Source organism: Drosophila mauritiana, unplaced genomic scaffold (genome assembly GCF_004382145.1).
Source record: "Drosophila mauritiana strain mau12 unplaced genomic scaffold, ASM438214v1 U_203, whole genome shotgun sequence".
NCBI classification, from domain to species: Eukaryota; Metazoa; Arthropoda; class Insecta; order Diptera; family Drosophilidae; genus Drosophila; species Drosophila mauritiana.
The window spans coordinates 1-25,572 of NW_022881338.1; the positions used below are offsets into that span (position 1 = coordinate 1).

At 34.6% G+C, this 25,572-nt stretch overlaps 6 non-coding genes across 6 annotated transcripts; all 6 read left to right on the plus strand.

The window, feature by feature from the left end:
* Positions 1-5,814: 5,814 nt before the first annotated feature.
* Positions 5,815-7,809, plus strand: LOC117149373. Its single transcript, XR_004460247.1, has one exon. It is a non-coding gene; the product is annotated as a small subunit ribosomal RNA (ribosomal RNA).
* Positions 7,810-8,495: 686 nt separating this feature from the next.
* On the plus strand, positions 8,496-8,674 carry LOC117149370. The gene has a single exon (XR_004460244.1). It is a non-coding gene; the product is annotated as a 5.8S ribosomal RNA (ribosomal RNA).
* Positions 8,675-9,069: 395 nt separating this feature from the next.
* LOC117149375 lies at positions 9,070-13,031 on the plus strand. Its single transcript, XR_004460249.1, has one exon. It is a non-coding gene; the product is annotated as a large subunit ribosomal RNA (ribosomal RNA).
* A 4,389-nt stretch (positions 13,032-17,420) lies between these two features.
* Positions 17,421-19,415, plus strand: LOC117149374. Its single transcript, XR_004460248.1, has one exon. It is a non-coding gene; the product is annotated as a small subunit ribosomal RNA (ribosomal RNA).
* Positions 19,416-20,101: 686 nt separating this feature from the next.
* Positions 20,102-20,280, plus strand: LOC117149372. The gene has a single exon (XR_004460246.1). It is a non-coding gene; the product is annotated as a 5.8S ribosomal RNA (ribosomal RNA).
* Positions 20,281-20,675: 395 nt separating this feature from the next.
* Positions 20,676-24,619, plus strand: LOC117149371. Its single transcript, XR_004460245.1, has one exon. It is a non-coding gene; the product is annotated as a large subunit ribosomal RNA (ribosomal RNA).
* Positions 24,620-25,572: the final 953 nt, after the last annotated feature.

Below are 25,572 nucleotides of genomic sequence, written 5' to 3' on the forward strand. Positions count from 1 at the left end.
TTGAGTTACGGTGCTAGTTGCGCAAAACTCGGGTGCTGTGACCCAGAGATCAGTAGAGATTTTAGGTAGATCTCGCTCCTCAGCAAGGGGAGTGCTTGCCCGGCAAGCAAGTACTCGAATTGCTACCGGGGTGGTCGCTATGTACATAGCTATAGCTTCTAGTCCGGGACGCTTGTCTGGCGTATCCAGACACATACACATGTTGATACATGCACCACTTGTGGGTGTTCAGGGTGTCGTGGTTGTAATCCCTTCAGTGTGGAAACACGCCACGTAAAACAAGTTCGGAGAGATCTGAAAAGTCGTCGTTGTCCCTATCTACTATCTAGCGAAACCACAGCCAAGGGAACGGGCTTGGAATAATTAGCGGGGAAAGAAGACCCTTTTGAGCTTGACTCTAATCTGGCAGTGTAAGGAGACATAAGAGGTGTAGAATAAGTGGGAGATATTACCTCGGTTTGGTATCGTCAATGAAATACCACTACTCTTATTGTTTCCTTACTTACTTGATTAAATGGAACGTGTATCATTTCCTAGCCATTATACGGATATATTTATTATATCTTATGGTATTGGGTTTTGATGCAAGCTTCTTGATCAAAGTATCACGAGTTTGTTATATAATCGCAAACAAATTCTTTAATAAAACGATGCATTTATGTATTTTTGATTTGAAAATTTGGTATAACTCCAATTACTCAGGTATGATCCAATTCAAGGACATTGCCAGGTAGGGAGTTTGACTGGGGCGGTACATCTCTCAAATAATAACGGAGGTGTCCCAAGGCCAGCTCAGTGCGGACAGAAACCACACATAGAGCAAAAGGGCAAATGCTGACTTGATCTCGGTGTTCAGTACACACAGGGACAGCAAAAGCTCGGCCTATCGATCCTTTTGGTTTAAAGAGTTTTTAACAAGAGGTGTCAGAAAAGTTACCATAGGGATAACTGGCTTGTGGCGGCCAAGCGTTCATAGCGACGTCGCTTTTTGATCCTTCGATGTCGGCTCTTCCTATCATTGTGAAGCAAAATTCACCAAGCGTTGGATTGTTCACCCATGCAAGGGAACGTGAGCTGGGTTTAGACCGTCGTGAGACAGGTTAGTTTTACCCTACTAATGACAAAACGTTGTTGCGACAGCATTCCTGCGTAGTACGAGAGGAACCGCAGGTACGGACCAATGGCACAATACTTGTTCGAGCGAACAGTGGTATGACGCTACGTCCGTTGGATTATGCCTGAACGCCTCTAAGGTCGTATCCGTGCTGGACTGCAATGATAAATAAGGGGCAATTTGCATTGTATGGCTTCTAAACCATTTAAAGTTTATAATTTATTTTATAAACGACAATGGATGTGATGCCAATGTAATTTGTAACATAGTAAATTAGGAGGATCTTCGATCACCTGATGCCGCGCTAGTTACATATAAAAGCATTATTTAATACAATGACAAAGCCTAGAATCAATTGTAAACGACTTTTGTAACAGGCAAGGTGTTGTAAGTGGTTGAGCAGCTGCCATACTGCGATCCACTGAAGCTTATCCTTTGCTTGATGATTCGATAAATAAATGATTTTTCCTGTAGCCAAACAAACACCTCGTCATCAATTTAGTGACGCATATGATATTGTCCCTATCATATAATTTTTGATATAAAGACTTTAAAGAATTATATCAAGTTGCGTCATCAATTTAGTGACGCATATGATATTGTCGACTTTAAAGAATTCTATGTTGTACCTCGTCATCAATTTAGTGACGCATATGATATTGTCCCTATCATATAATTAATATAAAGACTTTAAAGAATTGTATCAAGTTGCCAAACCTCGTCATCAATTTAGTGACGCATATGATATTGTCCCTATCATATAATTTTTGATATAAAGACTTTAAAGAATTTATCAAGTTGCCAAATACCTCGTCATCAATTTAGTGACGCATATGATATTGTCCCTATCATATAATTAATATAAAGACTTTAATGAATTGTGTCAAGTTGCCAAACACCTCGTCATCAATTTAGTGACGCATATGATATTGTCCCTATCATATAATTTTTGATATAAAAACTTTAAAGAATTGTATCAAGTTGCCAAATACCTCGTCATCAATTTAGTGACGCATATGATATTGTCCCTATCATATAATTAATATAAAGACTTTAATGAATTGTGTCAAGTTGCCAAACACCTCGTCATCAATTTAGTGACGCATATGATATTGTCCCTATCATATTTTTGATATAAAGACTTTAAAGAATTATATCAAGTTGCCAAATACCTCGTCATCAATTTAGTGACGCATATGATATTGTCTCTATCATATAATTAATATAAAGACTTTAATGAATTGTGTCAAGTTGCCAAACACCTCGTCATCAATTTAGTGACGCATATGTCCCTATCATATAATTTTTGATATAAAAACTTTAAAGAATTGTATCAAGTTGCCAAATACCTCGTCATCAATTTAGTGACGCATATGATATTGTCCCTATCATATAATTAATATAAAGACTTTAATGAATTGTGTCAAGTTGCCAAACACCTCGTCATCAATTTAGTGACGCATATGATATTGTCCCTATCATATAATTTTTGATATAAAAACTTTAAAGAATTGTATCAAGTTGCCAAATACCTCGTCATCAATTTAGTGACGCATATGATATTGTCCCTATCATATAATTAATATAAAGACTTTAATGAATTGTGTCAAGTTGCCAAACACCTCGTCATCAATTTAGTGACGCATATGATATTGTCCCTATCATATAATTTGATATAAAGACTTTAAAGAATTATATCAAGTTGCCAAATACCTCGTCATCAATTTAGTGACGCATATGATATTGTCTCTATCATATAATTAATATAAAGACTTTAATGAATTGTGTCAAGTTGCCAAACACCTCGTCATCAATTTAGTGACGCATATGATATTGTCCCTATCATATAATTTTTGATATAAAGACTTTAAAGAATTCTATCAAGTTGCCAAATACCTCGTCATCAATTTAGTGACGCATATGATATTGTCTCTATCATATAATTAATATAAAGACTTTAATGATTTGTGTCACGTTGCCAAACACCTCGTCATCAATTTAGTGACGCATATGATATTGTCCCTATCATATAATTAATATAAAGACTTTTTAAAGAATTGTATCAAGTTGCCAAACACCTCGTCATCAACTACTATATTATGGTTGCGCCGACCTCTCATATTGTATTCTCTTATGTCTTCATAGGATTTTGGCAATTATACGAGTAAATTAAATAATATACATATGAAAATGATTAATTATTATATGTATAAGGGAAAAAATGCTGAAATATTCCCATATTATCTTAGTATTATAGAGGAAAGACCGTTGCCGACCTCTGATATTGTTCAAAACTTATGTATTTATATGATTTTGGCAATTATATGAGTAAATTAAATAATATACATATAAAATGATTAAATATTATATGTATAAATGTATAAAGGAAAAAATGATGAAATATTCCCACATTATCTTAGTATTATAGAGGAAAGACCGTTGCTGACCTCTGATATTGTTCAAAACTTATGTATTTATATGATTTTGGCAATAATATGAGTAAATTAAATAATATACATATGAAAATGATTAATTATTATATGTATAAATGTATAAGGGAAAAAATGCTGAAAATATTCCCATATTATCTTAGTATTATAGAGGAAAGACCGTTGCTGACCTCTGATATTGTTCAAAACTTATGTATTTATATGATTTTGGCAATTATATGAGTAAATTAAATAATATACATATGAAAATTATTAATTATTATATGTATAGGGGAAAAAATGCTGAAATATTCCCACATTCTCTTAGTATTATAGAGAAAAGCCATTATAGTGAGAGGGTATAGTAGTGTAAACGACCGGAATTACGACAGAGGGTTCAAAAACTACTATAGGTAGGCAGTGGTTGCCGACCTCTCATATTGTTCAAAACTTATGTATTCATATGATTTTGGCAATTATATGAGTAAATTAAATAATATACATATGAAAATTATTAATTATTATATGTATAGGGAAAAAATGCTGAAAATTCCCACATTCTCTTAGTATTATAGAGAAAAGCCATTATAGTGAGAGGGTATAGTAGTGTAAACGACCGGAATTACGACAGAGGGTTCAAAAACTACTATAGGTAGGCAGTGGTTGCCGACCTCTCATATTGTTCAAAACTTATGTATTCATATGATTTTGGCAATTATATGAGTAAATTAAATAATATACATATGAAAATGATTAATTATTATATGTATAAGGGAAAAAATGCTGAAAATATCCCACATTCTCTTAGTATTATAGAGAAAAGCCATTATAGTGAGAGGGTATAGTAGTGTAAACGACCGGAATTACGACAGAGGGTTCAAAAACTACTATAGGTAGGCAGTGGTTGCCGACCTCTCATATTGTTCAAAACTTATGTATTCATATGATTTTGGCAATAATATGAGTAAATTAAATAATATACATATGAAAATGATTAATTATTATATGTATAAGGGAAAAAATGCTGAAAATATCCCACATTCTCTTAGTATTATAGAGAAAAGCCATTATAGTGAGAGGGTATAGTAGTGTAAACGACCGGAATTACGACAGAGGGTTCAAAAACTACTATAGGTAGGCAGTGGTTGCCGACCTCTCATATTGTTCAAAACTTATGTATTCATATGATTTTGGCAATAATATGAGTAAATTAAATAATATACATATGAAAATGATTAATTATTATATGTATAAGGGAAAAATAATCATATTATATATGAATAATGGAAAAAAAATGAAATGTTCCTATAATCTCTTAATATATAAGAGAATAGCCCGTATGTTGGGTGGCAAACGGAATTGAAAATACCCGCTTTGAGGACAGCGGGTTCAAAAACTACTATAGGTAGGCAGTGGTTGCCGACCTCCCGCATTATTCGAAATATTTATTTCGGATTATGTTTATATTGGTTACATACAATAAAGTATATTATTATCCGTACAAATTTGTTTCTCAGTTCTATAGAACACGGGACTTGGCTCCGCGGATAATAGGAATATACGCTTTATAGATAATATCGTTGAAACAAAAGTCAAGTTTCTATTATATATAGAATAACAAATCGTTTCCATATATTATCGTTAATTTTTGGAGGCAGGCAAATATTAATTTATTACCTGCCGTATAGTTGGATTATTATATCGTTACGGTATAATACAAATATGGATTCTTATGAAAGAAATATAAAATTATATATTAAATGTGGAAATATTATCATATGCGCTTGGTTTTATGTTATATATTACCAGAGATATATATGAAAAGAGATAAATTTTAAATTTATCTTCAAAATGCAAATGATTTAACTTAATATTTATATTGGTTAAACAAAAATTGTACATGTGTGGATACAATAATTATGTATGTTGGAAATAAAATGATATTTTATAATGAAATATGTATGTATAAAAAGATAAAATTATAGAAATATATATATTACAATAATTAGATGAAATTCTTGTTATATTGGTAAAACAAGTATAAATTAAAAATGAAAATATGGATTACGAATGCTATATAAAAATGGCCGTAATCGAATGGATTTTTTTACTTATATATTTAAAATTTTACCCAAAGGCGAAATATTGAATTTTATTCAATATAATAAAAATCATGGAATTATATAAAGTGAAAAATCTATATATCTATATATCTATTATATTGCTTATTTCGATTCAAAATATATGAATGGAATATGAAGGAAAAACATTATTCTGGTTGATCCTGCCAGTAGTTATATGCTTGTCTCAAAGATTAAGCCATGCATGTCTAAGTACACACGAATTAAAAGTGAAACCGCAAAAGGCTCATTATATCAGTTATGGTTCCTTAGATCGTTAACAGTTACTTGGATAACTGTGGTAATTCTAGAGCTAATACATGCAATTAAAACATGAACCTTATGGGACATGTGCTTTTATTAGGCTAAAACCAAGCGATCGCAAGATCGTTATATTGGTTGAACTCTAGATAACATGCAGATCGTATGGTCTTGTACCGACGACAGATCTTTCAAATGTCTGCCCTATCAACTTTTGATGGTAGTATCTAGGACTACCATGGTTGCAACGGGTAACGGGGAATCAGGGTTCGATTCCGGAGAGGGAGCCTGAGAAACGGCTACCACATCTAAGGAAGGCAGCAGGCGCGTAAATTACCCACTCCCAGCTCGGGGAGGTAGTGACGAAAAATAACAATACAGGACTCATATCCGAGGCCCTGTAATTGGAATGAGTACACTTTAAATCCTTTAACAAGGACCAATTGGAGGGCAAGTCTGGTGCCAGCAGCCGCGGTAATTCCAGCTCCAATAGCGTATATTAAAGTTGTTGCGGTTAAAACGTTCGTAGTTGAACTTGTGCTTCATACGGGTAGTACAACTTACAATTGTGGTTAGTACTATACCTTTATGTATGTAAGCGTATTACCGGTGGAGTTCTTATATGTGATTAAATACTTGTATTTTTTCATATGTTCCTCCTATTTAAAAACCTGCACTAGTGCTCTTAAACGAGTGTTATTGTGGGCCGGTACTATTACTTTGAACAAATTAGAGTGCTTAAAGCAGGCTTCAAATGCCTGAATATTCTGTGCATGGGATAATGAAATAAGACCTCTGTTCTGCTTTCATTGGTTTTCAGATCAAGAGGTAATGATTAATAGAAGCAGTTTGGGGGCATTAGTATTACGACGCGAGAGGTGAAATTCTTGGACCGTCGTAAGACTAACTTAAGCGAAAGCATTTGCCAAAGATGTTTTCATTAATCAAGAACGAAAGTTAGAGGTTCGAAGGCGATCAGATACCGCCCTAGTTCTAACCATAAACGATGCCAGCTAGCAATTGGGTGTAGCTACTTTTATGGCTCTCTCAGTCGCTTCCCGGGAAACCAAAGCTTTTGGGCTCCGGGGGAAGTATGGTTGCAAAGCTGAAACTTAAAGGAATTGACGGAAGGGCACCACCAGGAGTGGAGCCTGCGGCTTAATTTGACTCAACACGGGAAAACTTACCAGGTCCGAACATAAGTGTGTAAGACAGATTGATAGCTCTTTCTCGAATCTATGGGTGGTGGTGCATGGCCGTTCTTAGTTCGTGGAGTGATTTGTCTGGTTAATTCCGATAACGAACGAGACTCAAATATATTAAATAGATATCTTCAGGATTATGGTGCTGAAGCTTATGTAGCCTTCATTCATGGTGGCAGTAAAATGTTTATTGTGTTTGAATGTGTTTATGTAAGTGGAGCCGTACCTGTTGGTTTGTCCCATTATAAGGACACTAGCTTCTTAAATGGACAAATTGCGTCTAGCAATAATGAGATTGAGCAATAACAGGTCTGTGATGCCCTTAGATGTCCTGGGCTGCACGCGCGCTACAATGAAAGTATCAACGTGTATTTCCTAGACCGAGAGGTCCGGGTAAACCGCTGAACCACTTTCATGCTTGGGATTGTGAACTGAAACTGTTCACATGAACTTGGAATTCCCAGTAAGTGTGAGTCATTAACTCGCATTGATTACGTCCCTGCCCTTTGTACACACCGCCCGTCGCTACTACCGATTGAATTATTTAGTGAGGTCTCCGGACGTGATCACTGTGACGCCTTGCGTGTTACGGTTGTTTCGCAAAAGTTGACCGAACTTGATTATTTAGAGGAAGTAAAAGTCGTAACAAGGTTTCCGTAGGTGAACCTGCGGAAGGATCATTATTGTATAATATCCTTATCGTTAATAAACATTTGTTATAATACAAATAAATACAATTTACCAAAATAAAAATATTACAAAATGATTCCACGGAATCAAAAGTTAAAGTCAAAATAAAATGAAGATGGCTTTTATTTTATATGTGGGGCTTGGCAACCTCATAAAAAGACTTTAACATTATTAATGTTGTTGTGCGTATTTGTGGCAGTACCTACTACAACAATGGCGTTTCCTATAAAAACAAATTCTCGAAAATGGAAATCGAAGAAACTGAACAAAATTTGAAAGTAGAAGTCGAATTAAAATTAAAATAATTTTGAATGTGGTATTCAAAATAAGTGTGTGTGTATATGGACCATAATATACACGCGTTGCGAATATGTATTGTTCATCTATGTTATGAGCATACGTTGGCTAATGCAACAACCTAAAATATACAATGTTTGTACCTGTCATCCATCAGGTTAATGTTTTATATAAATTTTGCAGTATGTGTCACCCAAAATAGCAAACCATAACCAGATTTTTATGATACATAATGCTTATATGAAACTAAGACATATCGCAACATTTATTTTTAGGTATAAAAATAAATTTATTGAAGGAATTGATATATGCCAGTAAAATGGTGTATTTTTAATTTCTTTCAATAAAAACAATATTGATATTATATAAAAATGAATTATAAAACTCTAAGCGGTGGATCACTCGGCTCATGGGTCGATGAAGAACGCAGCAAACTGTGCGTCATCGTGTGAACTGCAGGACACATGAACATCGACATTTTGAACGCATATCGCAGTCCATGCTGTTATGTACTTTAATTAATTTTATAGTGCTGCTTGGACTACATATGGTTGAGGGTTGTAAGACTATGCTAATTAAGTTGTTTATAAATTTTTTATAAGCATATGGTATATTATTGGATTAAATAATGATTTTATTCATAATATTAAAAAAGAAATGAAAAACATTATCTCACATTTGAATGTGAAAAACGAAGAGAAATATTTTCTTTTTCAATCAAATAATACTGAGAAATGTCTAGCATAAAAAATTGAAATATTTTTCATCTAGAATTGTCTCTTATTAATGATTCGGAAAAAGAAAAATCTTGGTTTTGTTATTATTCTTCGTTGGTTCGTTAAATGGATAAAAAATAACTTTGCTTACAAGAACTATTGGAACTATTTATAACGAATTTAATTGATTGTTTTATCATTTATATATAAAGAATTTATGGCAAAAAATAGTTATATATACAACCTCAACTCATATGGGACTACCCCCTGAATTTAAGCATATTAATTAGGGGAGGAAAAGAAACTAACAAGGATTTTCTTAGTAGCGGCGAGCGAAAAGAAAACAGTTCAGCACTAAGTCACTTTGTCTATATGGCAAATGTGAGATGCAGTGTATGGAGCGTCAATATTCTAGTATGAGAAATTAATGATTTAAGTCCTTCTTAAATGAGGCCATTTACCCATAGAGGGTGCCAGGCCCGTATAACGTTAATGATTACTAGATGATGTTTCCAAAGAGTCGTGTTGCTTGATAGTGCAGCACTAAGTGGGTGGTAAACTCCATCTAAAACTAAATATAACCATGAGACCGATAGTAAACAAGTACCGTGAGGGAAAGTTGAAAAGAACTCTGAATAGAGAGTTAAACAGTACGTGAAACTGCTTAGAGGTTAAGCCCGATGAACCTGAATATCCGTTATGGAAAATTCATCATTAAAATTGTAATATTTAAATAATATTATTAAGAATAATGTGCATTTTTTCCATATAAGGACATTGTAATCTATTAGCATATCCCAAATTTATCATAAAATATAACTTATAGTTTATTCCAATTAAATTGCTTGCATTTTAACACAGAATAAATGTTATTAATTTGATAAAGTGCTGATAGATTTATATTATTACAGAGCGTTAATTTTTCGGAATTATATAATGGCATAATTATCATTGATTTTTGTGTTTATTATATGCTCTTGTATGATTAACAATGCGAAAGATTCAGGATACCTTCGGGACCCGTCTTGAAACACGGACCAAGGAGTCTAACATATGTGCAAGTTATTGGGATGTAAACCTAATAGCGTAATTAACTTGACTAATAATGGGATTAGTTTTTTAGCTATTTATAGCTAATTAACACAATCCCGGGGCGTTCTATATAGTTATGTATAATGTATATTTATATTATTTATGCCTCTAACTGGAACGTACCTTGAGCATATATGCTGTGACCCGAAAGATGGTGAACTATACTTGATCAGGTTGAAGTCAGGGGAAACCCTGATGGAAGACCGAAACAGTTCTGACGTGCAAATCGATTGTCAGAATTGAGTATAGGGGCGAAAGACCAATCGAACCATCTAGTAGCTGGTTCCTTCCGAAGTTTCCCTCAGGATAGCTGGTGCATTTTAATATTATATAAAATAATCTTATCTGGTAAAGCGAATGATTAGAGGCCTTAGGGTCGAAACGATCTTAACCTATTCTCAAACTTTAAATGGGTAAGAACCTTAACTTTCTTGATATGAAGTTCAAGGTTATGATATAATGTGCCCAGTGGGCCACTTTTGGTAAGCAGAACTGGCGCTGTGGGATGAACCAAACGTAATGTTACGGTGCCCAAATTAACAACTCATGCAGATACCATGAAAGGCGTTGGTTGCTTAAAACAGCAGGACGGTGATCATGGAAGTCGAAATCCGCTAAGGAGTGTGTAACAACTCACCTGCCGAAGCAACTAGCCCTTAAAATGGATGGCGCTTAAGTTGTATACCTATACATTACCGCTAAAGTAGATGATTTATATTACTTGTGATATAAATTTTGAAACTTTAGTGAGTAGGAAGGTACAATGGTATGCGTAGAAGTGTTTGGCGTAAGCCTGCATGGAGCTGCCATTGGTACAGATCTTGGTGGTAGTAGCAAATAATCGAATGAGACCTTGGAGGACTGAAGTGGAGAAGGGTTTCGTGTGAACAGTGGTTGATCACGAGTTAGTCGGTCCTAAGTTCAAGGCGAAAGCCGAAAATTTTCAAGTAAAACAAAAATGCCTAACTATATAAACAAAGCGAATATAATACACTTGAATAATTTTGAACGAAAGGGAATACGGTTCCAATTCCGTAACCTGTTGAGTATCCGTTTGTTATTAAATATGGGCCTCGTGCTCATCCTGGCAACAGGAACGACCATAAAGAAGCCGTCGAGAGATATCGGAAGAGTTTTCTTTTCTGTTTTATAGCCGTACTACCATGGAAGTCTTTCGCAGAGAGATATGGTAGATGGGCTAGAAGAGCATGACATATACTGTTGTGTCGATATTTTCTCCTCGGACCTTGAAAATTTATGGTGGGGACACGCAAACTTCTCAACAGGCCGTACCAATATCCGCAGCTGGTCTCCAAGGTGAAGAGTCTCTAGTCGATAGAATAATGTAGGTAAGGGAAGTCGGCAAATTAGATCCGTAACTTCGGGATAAGGATTGGCTCTGAAGATTGAGATAGTCGGGCTTGATTGGGAAACAATAACATGGTTTATGTGCTCGTTCTGGGTAAATAGAGTTTCTAGCATTTATGTTAGTTACTTGTTCCCCGGATAGTTTAGTTACGTAGCCAATTGTGGAACTTTCTTGCTAAAATTTTTAAGAATACTATTTGGGTTAAACCAATTAGTTCTTATCAATTATAACGATTATCAATTAACAATCAATTCAGAACTGGCACGGACTTGGGGAATCCGACTGTCTAATTAAAACAAAGCATTGTGATGGCCCTAGCGGGTGTTGACACAATGTGATTTCTGCCCAGTGCTCTGAATGTCAAAGTGAAGAAATTCAAGTAAGCGCGGGTCAACGGCGGGAGTAACTATGACTCTCTTAAGGTAGCCAAATGCCTCGTCATCTAATTAGTGACGCGCATGAATGGATTAACGAGATTCCTACTGTCCCTATCTACTATCTAGCGAAACCACAGCCAAGGGAACGGGCTTGGAATAATTAGCGGGGAAAGAAGACCCTTTTGAGCTTGACTCTAATCTGGCAGTGTAAGGAGACATAAGAGGTGTAGAATAAGTGGGAGATATTAGACCTCGGTTTGGTATCGTCAATGAAATACCACTACTCTTATTGTTTCCTTACTTACTTGATTAAATGGAACGTGTATCATTTCCTAGCCATTATACGGATATATTTATTATATCTTATGGTATTGGGTTTTGATGCAAGCTTCTTGATCAAAGTATCACGAGTTTGTTATATAATCGCAAACAAATTCTTTAATAAAACGATGCATTTATGTATTTTTGATTTGAAAATTTGGTATAACTCCAATTACTCAGGTATGATCCAATTCAAGGACATTGCCAGGTAGGGAGTTTGACTGGGGCGGTACATCTCTCAAATAATAACGGAGGTGTCCCAAGGCCAGCTCAGTGCGGACAGAAACCACACATAGAGCAAAAGGGCAAATGCTGACTTGATCTCGGTGTTCAGTACACACAGGGACAGCAAAAGCTCGGCCTATCGATCCTTTTGGTTTAAAGAGTTTTTAACAAGAGGTGTCAGAAAAGTTACCATAGGGATAACTGGCTTGTGGCGGCCAAGCGTTCATAGCGACGTCGCTTTTTGATCCTTCGATGTCGGCTCTTCCTATCATTGTGAAGCAAAATTCACCAAGCGTTGGATTGTTCACCCATGCAAGGGAACGTGAGCTGGGTTTAGACCGTCGTGAGACAGGTTAGTTTTACCCTACTAATGACAAAACGTTGTTGCGACAGCATTCCTGCGTAGTACGAGAGGAACCGCAGGTACGGACCAATGGCACAATACTTGTTCGAGCGAACAGTGGTATGACGCTACGTCCGTTGGATTATGCCTGAACGCCTCTAAGGTCGTATCCGTGCTGGACTGCAATGATAAATAAGGGGCAATTTGCATTGTATGGCTTCTAAACCATTTAAAGTTTATAATTTATTTTATAAACGACAATGGATGTGATGCCAATGTAATTTGTAACATAGTAAATTAGGAGGATCTTCGATCACCTGATGCCGCGCTAGTTACATATAAAAGCATTATTTAATACAATGACAAAGCCTAGAATCAATTGTAAACGACTTTTGTAACAGGCAAGGTGTTGTAAGTGGTTGAGCAGCTGCCATACTGCGATCCACTGAAGCTTATCCTTTGCTTGATGATTCGATAAATAAATGATTTTTCCTGTAGCCAAACAAACACCTCGTCATCAATTTAGTGACGCATATGATATTGTCCCTATCATATAATTTTTGATATAAAGACTTTAAAGAATTATATCAAGTTGCCGTCATCAATTTAGTGACGCATATGATATTGTCCCTATCGTATAATTTTGATGACTCCAAATACCTCGTCATCAATTTAGAAAATCATATAGATATAAAGACTTTAAAGAATTGATCAAGTTGCCAAATACCTCGTCATCAATTTAGTGACGCATATGATATTGTCCCTATCATATAATTAATATAAAGACTTTAATGAATTGTGTCAAGTTGCCAAACACCTCGTCATCAATTTAGTGACGCATATGATATTGTCCCTATCATATAATTTTTGATATAAAAACTTTAAAGAATTGTATCAAGTTGCCAAATACCTCGTCATCAATTTAGTGACGCATATGATATTGTCCTATCATATAATTAATATAAAGACTTTAATGAATTGTGTCAAGTTGCCAAACACCTCGTCATCAATTTAGTGACGCATATGATATTGTCCCTATCATATAATTTTTGATATAAAACTTTAAAGAATTATATCAAGTTGCCAAATACCTCGTCATCAATTTAGTGACGCATATGATATTGTCCTATCATATAATTAATATAAAGACTTTAATGAATTGTGTCAAGTTGCCAAACACCTCGTCATCAATTTAGTGACGCATATGATATTGTCCCTATCATATAATTTTTGATATAAAACTTTAAAGAATTGTATCAAGTTGCCAAATACCTCGTCATCAATTTAGTGACGCATATGATATTGTCCTATCATATAATTAATATAAAGACTTTAATGAATTGTGTCAAGTTGCCAAACACCTCGTCATCAATTTAGTGACGCATATGATATTGTCCCTATCATATAATTTTTGATATAAAAACTTTAAAGAATTGTATCAAGTTGCCAAATACCTCGTCATCAATTTAGTGACGCATATGATATTGTCCCTATCATATAATTAATATAAAGACTTTAATGAATTGTGTCAAGTTGCCAAACACCTCGTCATCAATTTAGTGACGCATATGATATTGTCCCTATCATATAATTTGATATAAAGACTTTAAAGAATTATATCAAGTTGCCAAATACCTCGTCATCAATTTAGTGACGCATATGATATTGTCTCTATCATATAATTAATATAAAGACTTTAATGAATTGTGTCAAGTTGCCAAACACCTCGTCATCAATTTAGTGACGCATATGATATTGTCCCTATCATATAATTTTTGATATAAAGACTTTAAAGAATTCTATCAAGTTGCCAAATACCTCGTCATCAATTTAGTGACGCATATGATATTGTCTCTATCATATAATTAATATAAAGACTTTAATGATTTGTGTCACGTTGCCAAACACCTCGTCATCAATTTAGTGACGCATATGATATTGTCCCTATCATATAATTAATATAAAGACTTTTTAAAGAATTGTATCAAGTTGCCAAACACCTCGTCATCAACTACTATATTATGGTTGCGCCGACCTCTCATATTGTATTCTCTTATGTCTTCATAGGATTTTGGCAATTATACGAGTAAATTAAATAATATACATATGAAAATGATTAATTATTATATGTATAAGGGAAAAAATGCTGAAATATTCCCATATTATCTTAGTATTATAGAGGAAAGACCGTTGCCGACCTCTGATATTGTTCAAAACTTATGTATTTATATGATTTTGGCAATTATATGAGTAAATTAAATAATATACATATAAAATGATTAAATATTATATGTATAAATGTATAAAGGAAAAAATGATGAAATATTCCCACATTATCTTAGTATTATAGAGGAAAGACCGTTGCTGACCTCTGATATTGTTCAAAACTTATGTATTTATATGATTTTGGCAATAATATGAGTAAATTAAATAATATACATATGAAAATGATTAATTATTATATGTATAAATGTATAAGGGAAAAAATGCTGAAAATATTCCCATATTATCTTAGTATTATAGAGGAAAGACCGTTGCTGACCTCTGATATTGTTCAAAACTTATGTATTTATATGATTTTGGCAATTATATGAGTAAATTAAATAATATACATATGAAAATTATTAATTATTATATGTATAGGGAAAAAATGCTGAAATATTCCCACATTCTCTTAGTATTATAGAGAAAAGCCATTATAGTGAGAGGGTATAGTAGTGTAAACGACCGGAATTACGACAGAGGGTTCAAAAACTACTATAGGTAGGCAGTGGTTGCCGACCTCTCATATTGTTCAAAACTTATGTATTCATATGATTTTGGCAATTATATGAGTAAATTAAATAATATACATATGAAAATTATTAATTATTATATGTATAAGGGAAAAAATGCTGAAATATCCCACATTCTCTTAGTATTATAGAGAAAAGCCATTATAGTGAGAGGGTATAGTAGTGTAAACGACCGGAATTACGACAGAGGGTTCAAAAACTACTATAGGTAGGCAGTGGTTGCCGACCTCTCATATTGTTCAAAACTTATGTATTCATATGATTTTGGCAATTATATGAGTAAATTAAATAATATACATATGAAAATGATTAATTATTATATGTATAAGGGAAAAAATGCTGAAAATATCCCACATTCTCTTAGTATTATAGAGAAAAGCCATTATAGTGAGAGGGTATAGTAGTGTAAACGACCGGAATTACGACAGAGGGTTCAAAAACTACTATAGGTAGGCAGTGGTTGCCGACCTCTCATATTGTTCAAAACTTATGTATTCATATGATTTTGGCAATAATATGAGTAAATTAAATAATATACATATGAAAATGATTAATTATTATATGTATAAGGGAAAAAATGCTGAAAATATCCCACATTCTCTTAGTATTATAGAGAAAAGCCATTATAGTGAGAGGGTATAGTAGTGTAAACGACCGGAATTACGACAGAGGGTTCAAAAACTACTATAGGTAGGCAGTGGTTGCCGACCTCTCATATTGTTCAAAACTTATGTATTCATATGATTTTGGCAATAATATGAGTAAATTAAATAATATACATATGAAAATGATTAATTATTATATGTATAAGGGAAAAAATGCTGAAAATATCCCACATTCTCTTAGTATTATAGAGAAAAGCCATTATAGTGAGAGGGTATAGTAGTGTAAACGACCGGAATTACGACAGAGGGTTCAAAAACTACTATAGGTAGGCAGTGGTTGCCGACCTCTCATATTGTTCAAAACTTATGTATTCATATGATTTTGGCAATAATATGAGTAAATTAAATAATATACATATGAAAATGATTAATTATTATATGTATAAGGGAAAAAATAATCATATTATATATGAATAATGGAAAAAAAATGAAATGTTCCTATAATCTCTTAATATATAAGAGAATAGCCCGTATGTTGGGTGGCAAACGGAATTGAAAATACCCGCTTTGAGGACAGCGGGTTCAAAAACTACTATAGGTAGGCAGTGGTTGCCGACCTCCCGCATTATTCGAAATATTTATTTCGGATTATGTTTATATTGGTTACATACAATAAAGTATATTATTATCCGTACAAATTTGTTTCTCAGTTCTATAGAACACGGGACTTGGCTCCGCGGATAATAGGAATATACGCTTTATAGATAATATCGTTGAAACAAAAGTCAAGTTTCTATTATATATAGAATAACAAATCGTTTCCATATATTATCGTTAATTTTTGGAGGCAGGCAAATATTAATTTATTACCTGCCGTATAGTTGGATTATTATATCGTTACGGTATAATACAAATATGGATTCTTATGAAAGAAATATAAAATTATATATTAAATGTGGAAATATTATCATATGCGCTTGGTTTTATGTTATATATTACCAGAGATATATATGAAAAGAGATAAATTTTAAATTTATCTTCAAAATGCAAATGATTTAACTTAATATTTATATTGGTTAAACAAAAATTGTACATGTGTGGATACAATAATTATGTATGTTGGAAATAAAATGATATTTTATAATGAAATATGTATGTATAAAAAGATAAAATTATAGAAATATATATATTACAATAATTAGATGAAATTCTTGTTATATTGGTAAAACAAGTATAAATTAAAAATGAAAATATGGATTACGAATGCTATATAAAAATGGCCGTAATCGAATGGATTTTTTTACTTATATATTTAAAATTTTACCCAAAGGCGAAATATTGAATTTTATTCAATATAATAAAAATCATGGAATTATATAAAGTGAAAAATCTATATATCTATATATCTATTATATTGCTTATTTCGATTCAAAATATATGAATGGAATATGAAGGAAAAACATTATTCTGGTTGATCCTGCCAGTAGTTATATGCTTGTCTCAAAGATTAAGCCATGCATGTCTAAGTACACACGAATTAAAAGTGAAACCGCAAAAGGCTCATTATATCAGTTATGGTTCCTTAGATCGTTAACAGTTACTTGGATAACTGTGGTAATTCTAGAGCTAATACATGCAATTAAAACATGAACCTTATGGGACATGTGCTTTTATTAGGCTAAAACCAAGCGATCGCAAGATCGTTATATTGGTTGAACTCTAGATAACATGCAGATCGTATGGTCTTGTACCGACGACAGATCTTTCAAATGTCTGCCCTATCAACTTTTGATGGTAGTATCTAGGACTACCATGGTTGCAACGGGTAACGGGGAATCAGGGTTCGATTCCGGAGAGGGAGCCTGAGAAACGGCTACCACATCTAAGGAAGGCAGCAGGCGCGTAAATTACCCACTCCCAGCTCGGGGAGGTAGTGACGAAAAATAACAATACAGGACTCATATCCGAGGCCCTGTAATTGGAATGAGTACACTTTAAATCCTTTAACAAGGACCAATTGGAGGGCAAGTCTGGTGCCAGCAGCCGCGGTAATTCCAGCTCCAATAGCGTATATTAAAGTTGTTGCGGTTAAAACGTTCGTAGTTGAACTTGTGCTTCATACGGGTAGTACAACTTACAATTGTGGTTAGTACTATACCTTTATGTATGTAAGCGTATTACCGGTGGAGTTCTTATATGTGATTAAATACTTGTATTTTTTCATATGTTCCTCCTATTTAAAAACCTGCACTAGTGCTCTTAAACGAGTGTTATTGTGGGCCGGTACTATTACTTTGAACAAATTAGAGTGCTTAAAGCAGGCTTCAAATGCCTGAATATTCTGTGCATGGGATAATGAAATAAGACCTCTGTTCTGCTTTCATTGGTTTTCAGATCAAGAGGTAATGATTAATAGAAGCAGTTTGGGGGCATTAGTATTACGACGCGAGAGGTGAAATTCTTGGACCGTCGTAAGACTAACTTAAGCGAAAGCATTTGCCAAAGATGTTTTCATTAATCAAGAACGAAAGTTAGAGGTTCGAAGGCGATCAGATACCGCCCTAGTTCTAACCATAAACGATGCCAGCTAGCAATTGGGTGTAGCTACTTTTATGGCTCTCTCAGTCGCTTCCCGGGAAACCAAAGCTTTTGGGCTCCGGGGGAAGTATGGTTGCAAAGCTGAAACTTAAAGGAATTGACGGAAGGGCACCACCAGGAGTGGAGCCTGCGGCTTAATTTGACTCAACACGGGAAAACTTACCAGGTCCGAACATAAGTGTGTAAGACAGATTGATAGCTCTTTCTCGAATCTATGGGTGGTGGTGCATGGCCGTTCTTAGTTCGTGGAGTGATTTGTCTGGTTAATTCCGATAACGAACGAGACTCAAATATATTAAATAGATATCTTCAGGATTATGGTGCTGAAGCTTATGTAGCCTTCATTCATGGTGGCAGTAAAATGTTTATTGTGTTTGAATGTGTTTATGTAAGTGGAGCCGTACCTGTTGGTTTGTCCCATTATAAGGACACTAGCTTCTTAAATGGACAAATTGCGTCTAGCAATAATGAGATTGAGCAATAACAGGTCTGTGATGCCCTTAGATGTCCTGGGCTGCACGCGCGCTACAATGAAAGTATCAACGTGTATTTCCTAGACCGAGAGGTCCGGGTAAACCGCTGAACCACTTTCATGCTTGGGATTGTGAACTGAAACTGTTCACATGAACTTGGAATTCCCAGTAAGTGTGAGTCATTAACTCGCATTGATTACGTCCCTGCCCTTTGTACACACCGCCCGTCGCTACTACCGATTGAATTATTTAGTGAGGTCTCCGGACGTGATCACTGTGACGCCTTGCGTGTTACGGTTGTTTCGCAAAAGTTGACCGAACTTGATTATTTAGAGGAAGTAAAAGTCGTAACAAGGTTTCCGTAGGTGAACCTGCGGAAGGATCATTATTGTATAATATCCTTATCGTTAATAAACATTTGTTATAATACAAATAAATACAATTTACCAAAATAAAAATATTACAAAATGATTCCACGGAATCAAAAGTTAAAGTCAAAATAAAATGAAGATGGCTTTTATTTTATATGTGGGGCTTGGCAACCTCATAAAAAGACTTTAACATTATTAATGTTGTTGTGCGTATTTGTGGCAGTACCTACTACAACAATGGCGTTTCCTATAAAAACAAATTCTCGAAAATGGAAATCGAAGAAACTGAACAAAATTTGAAAGTAGAAGTCGAATTAAAATTAAAATAATTTTGAATGTGGTATTCAAAATAAGTGTGTGTGTATATGGACCATAATATACACGCGTTGCGAATATGTATTGTTCATCTATGTTATGAGCATACGTTGGCTAATGCAACAACCTAAAATATACAATGTTTGTACCTGTCATCCATCAGGTTAATGTTTTATATAAATTTTGCAGTATGTGTCACCCAAAATAGCAAACCATAACCAGATTTTTATGATACATAATGCTTATATGAAACTAAGACATATCGCAACATTTATTTTTAGGTATAAAAATAAATTTATTGAAGGAATTGATATATGCCAGTAAAATGGTGTATTTTTAATTTCTTTCAATAAAAACAATATTGATATTATATAAAAATGAATTATAAAACTCTAAGCGGTGGATCACTCGGCTCATGGGTCGATGAAGAACGCAGCAAACTGTGCGTCATCGTGTGAACTGCAGGACACATGAACATCGACATTTTGAACGCATATCGCAGTCCATGCTGTTATGTACTTTAATTAATTTTATAGTGCTGCTTGGACTACATATGGTTGAGGGTTGTAAGACTATGCTAATTAAGTTGTTTATAAATTTTTTATAAGCATATGGTATATTATTGGATTAAATAATGATTTTATTCATAATATTAAAAAAGAAATGAAAAACATTATCTCACATTTGAATGTGAAAAACGAAGAGAAATATTTTCTTTTTCAATCAAATAATACTGAGAAATGTCTAGCATAAAAAATTGAAATATTTTTCATCTAGAATTGTCTCTTATTAATGATTCGGAAAAAGAAAAATCTTGGTTTTGTTATTATTCTTCGTTGGTTCGTTAAATGGATAAAAAATAACTTTGCTTACAAGAACTATTGGAACTATTTATAACGAATTTAATTGATTGTTTTATCATTTATATATAAAGAATTTATGGCAAAAAATAGTTATATATACAACCTCAACTCATATGGGACTACCCCCTGAATTTAAGCATATTAATTAGGGGAGGAAAAGAAACTAACAAGGATTTTCTTAGTAGCGGCGAGCGAAAAGAAAACAGTTCAGCACTAAGTCACTTTGTCTATATGGCAAATGTGAGATGCAGTGTATGGAGCGTCAATATTCTAGTATGAGAAATTAATGATTTAAGTCCTTCTTAAATGAGGCCATTTACCCATAGAGGGTGCCAGGCCCGTATAACGTTAATGATTACTAGATGATGTTTCCAAAGAGTCGTGTTGCTTGATAGTGCAGCACTAAGTGGGTGGTAAACTCCATCTAAAACTAAATATAACCATGAGACCGATAGTAAACAAGTACCGTGAGGGAAAGTTGAAAAGAACTCTGAATAGAGAGTTAAACAGTACGTGAAACTGCTTAGAGGTTAAGCCCGATGAACCTGAATATCCGTTATGGAAAATTCATCATTAAAATTGTAATATTTAAATAATATTATTAAGAATAATGTGCATTTTTTCCATATAAGGACATTGTAATCTATTAGCATATCCCAAATTTATCATAAAATATAACTTATAGTTTATTCCAATTAAATTGCTTGCATTTTAACACAGAATAAATGTTATTAATTTGATAAAGTGCTGATAGATTTATATTATTACAGAGCGTTAATTTTTCGGAATTATATAATGGCATAATTATCATTGATTTTTGTGTTTATTATATGCTCTTGTATGATTAACAATGCGAAAGATTCAGGATACCTTCGGGACCCGTCTTGAAACACGGACCAAGGAGTCTAACATATGTGCAAGTTATTGGGATGTAAACCTAATAGCGTAATTAACTTGACTAATAATGGGATTAGTTTTTTAGCTATTTATAGCTAATTAACACAATCCCGGGGCGTTCTATATAGTTATGTATAATGTATATTTATATTATTTATGCCTCTAACTGGAACGTACCTTGAGCATATATGCTGTGACCCGAAAGATGGTGAACTATACTTGATCAGGTTGAAGTCAGGGGAAACCCTGATGGAAGACCGAAACAGTTCTGACGTGCAAATCGATTGTCAGAATTGAGTATAGGGGCGAAAGACCAATCGAACCATCTAGTAGCTGGTTTCCTTCCGAAGTTTCCCTCAGGATAGCTGGTGCATTTTAATATTATATAAAATAATCTTATCTGGTAAAGCGAATGATTAGAGGCCTTAGGGTCGAAACGATCTTAACCTATTCTCAAACTTTAAATGGGTAAGAACCTTAACTTTCTTGATATGAAGTTCAAGGTTATGATATAATGTGCCCAGTGGGCCACTTTTGGTAAGCAGAACTGGCGCTGTGGGATGAACCAAACGTAATGTTACGGTGCCCAAATTAACAACTCATGCAGATACCATGAAAGGCGTTGGTTGCTTAAAACAGCAGGACGGTGATCATGGAAGTCGAAATCCGCTAAGGAGTGTGTAACAACTCACCTGCCGAAGCAACTAGCCCTTAAAATGGATGGCGCTTAAGTTGTATACCTATACATTACCGCTAAAGTAGATGATTTATATTACTTGTGATATAAATTTTGAAACTTTAGTGAGTAGGAAGGTACAATGGTATGCGTAGAAGTGTTTGGCGTAAGCCTGCATGGAGCTGCCATTGGTACAGATCTTGGTGGTAGTAGCAAATAATCGAATGAGACCTTGGAGGACTGAAGTGGAGAAGGGTTTCGTGTGAACAGTGGTTGATCACGAGTTAGTCGGTCCTAAGTTCAAGGCGAAAGCCGAAAATTTTCAAGTAAAACAAAAATGCCTAACTATATAAACAAAGCGAATATAATACACTTGAATAATTTTGAACGAAAGGGAATACGGTTCCAATTCCGTAACCTGTTGAGTATCCGTTTGTTATTAAATATGGGCCTCGTGCTCATCCTGGCAACAGGAACGACCATAAAGAAGCCGTCGAGAGATATCGGAAGAGTTTTCTTTTCTGTTTTATAGCCGTACTACCATGGAAGTCTTTCGCAGAGAGATATGGTAGATGGGCTAGAAGAGCATGACATATACTGTTGTGTCGATATTTTCTCCTCGGACCTTGAAAAATTTATGTGGGGACACGCAAACTTCTCAACAGGCCGTACCAATATCCGCAGCTGGTCTCCAAGGTGAAGAGTCTCTAGTCGATAGAATAATGTAGGTAAGGGAAGTCGGCAAATTAGATCCGTAACTTCGGGATAAGGATTGGCTCTGAAGATTGAGATAGTCGGGCTTGATTGGGAAACAATAACATGGTTTATGTGCTCGTTCTGGGTAAATAGAGTTTCTAGCATTTATGTTAGTTACTTGTTCCCCGGATAGTTTAGTTACGTAGCCAATTGTGGAACTTTCTTGCTAAAATTTTTAAGAATACTATTTGGGTTAAACCAATTAGTTCTTATCAATTATAACGATTATCAATTAACAATCAATTCAGAACTGGCACGGACTTGGGGAATCCGACTGTCTAATTAAAACAAAGCATTGTGATGGCCCTAGCGGGTGTTGACACAATGTGATTTCTGCCCAGTGCTCTGAATGTCAAAGTGAAGAAATTCAAGTAAGCGCGGGTCAACGGGGAGTAACTATGACTCTCTTAAGGTAGCCAAATGCCTCGTCATCTAATTAGTGACGCGCATGAATGGATTAACGAGATTCCTACTGTCCCTATCTACTATCTAGCGAAACCACAGCCAAGGGAACGGGCTTGGAATAATTAGCGGGGAAAAGACCCTTTTGAGCTTGACTCTAATCTGGCAGTGTAAGGAGACATAAGAGGTGTAGAATAAGTGGGAGATATTAGACCTCGGTTTGGTATCGTCAATGAAATACCACTACTCTTATTGTTTCCTTACTTACTTGATTAAATGGAACGTGTATCATTTCCTAGCCATTATACGGATATATTTATTATATCTTATGGTATTGGGTTTTGATGCAAGCTTCTTGATCAAAGTATCACGAGTTTGTTATATAATCGCAAACAAATTTTAATAAAACGATGCATTTATGTATTTGATTTGAAAATTTGGTATAACTCCAATTACTCAGGTATGATCCAATTCAAGGACATTGCCAGGTAGGGAGTTTGACTGGGGCGGTACATCTCTCAAATAATAACGGAGGTGTCCCAAGGCCAGCTCAGTGCGGACAGAAACCACACATAGAGCAAAAGGGCAAATGCTGACTTGATCTCGGTGTTCAGTACACACAGGGACAGCAAAAGCTCGGCCTATCGATCCTTTTGGTTTAAAGAGTTTTTAACAAGAGGTGTCAGAAAGTTACCATAGGATAACTGGCTTGTGGCGCCAAGCGTTCATAGCGACGTCGCTTTTTGATCCTTCGATGTCGGCTCTTCCTATCATTGTGAAGCAAAATTCACCAAGCGTTGGATTGTTCACCCATGCAAGGGAACGTGAGCTGGGTTTAGACCGTCGTGAGACAGGTTAGTTTTACCCTACTAATGACAAAACGTTGTTGCATTCCTGCGTAGTACGAGAGGAACCGCAGGTACGGACCAATGGCACATACTTGTTCGAGCGAACAGTGGTATGACGCTACGTCCGTTGGATTATGCCTGAACGCCTCTAAGGTCGTATCCGTGCTGGACTGCAATGATAAATAAGGGGCAATTTGCATTGTATGGCTTCTAAACCATTTAAAGTTTATAATTTATTTTATAAACGACAATGGATGTGATGCCAATGTAATTTGTAACATAGTAAATTAGGAGGATCTTCGATCACCTGATGCCGCGCTAGTTACATATAAAAGCATTATTTAATACAATGACAAAGCCTAGAATCAATTGTAAACGACTTTTGTAACAGGCAAGGTGTTGTAAGTGGTTGAGCAGCTGCCATACTGCGATCCACTGAAGCTTATCTTTGCTTGATGATTCGATAAATAAATGATTTTTCCTGTAGCCAAACAAACACCTCGTCATCAATTTAGTGACGCATATGATATTGTCCCTATCATATAATTTTTGATATAAAGACTTTAAAGAATTATATCAAGTTGCCAAATACCTCGTCATCAATTTAGTGACGCATATGATATTGTCCCTATCGTATTTTTGATATAAAGACTTTAAAGAATTCTATCACGTTGCCAAATACCTCGTCATCAATTTAGTGACGCATATGATATTGTCCCTATCATATAATTTTTGATATAAAGACTTTAAAGAATTATATCAAGTTGCCAAATACCTCGTCATCAATTTAGTGACGCATATGATATTGTCCTATCATATAATTAATATAAAGACTTTAATGAATTGTGTCAAGTTGTCGTCATCAATTTAGTGACGCATATGATATTGTCCCTATCATATAATTTTTGATATAAAAACTTTAAAGAATTGTATCAAGTTGCCAAATACCTCGTCATCAATTTAGTGACGCATATGATATTGTCCCTATCATATAATTAATATAAAGACTTTAATGAATTGTGTCAAGTTGCCAACACCTCGTCATCAATTTAGTGACGCCCCTATCATATAATTTTTATAAAAACTTTAAAGAATTTATCAAGTTGCCAAATACCTCGTCATCAATTTAGTGACGCATATGATATTGTCCCTATCATATAATTAATATAAAGACTTTAATGAATTGTGTCAAGTTGCCAAACACCTCGTCATCAATTTAGTGACGCATATGATATTGTCCCTATCATATAATTTTTGATATAAAAACTTTAAAGAATTGTATCAAGTTGCCAAATACCTCGTCATCAATTTAGTGACGCATATGATATTGTCTCTATCATATAATTAATATAAAGACTTTAATGAATTGTGTCAAGTTGCCAAACACCTCGTCATCAATTTAGTGACGCATATGATA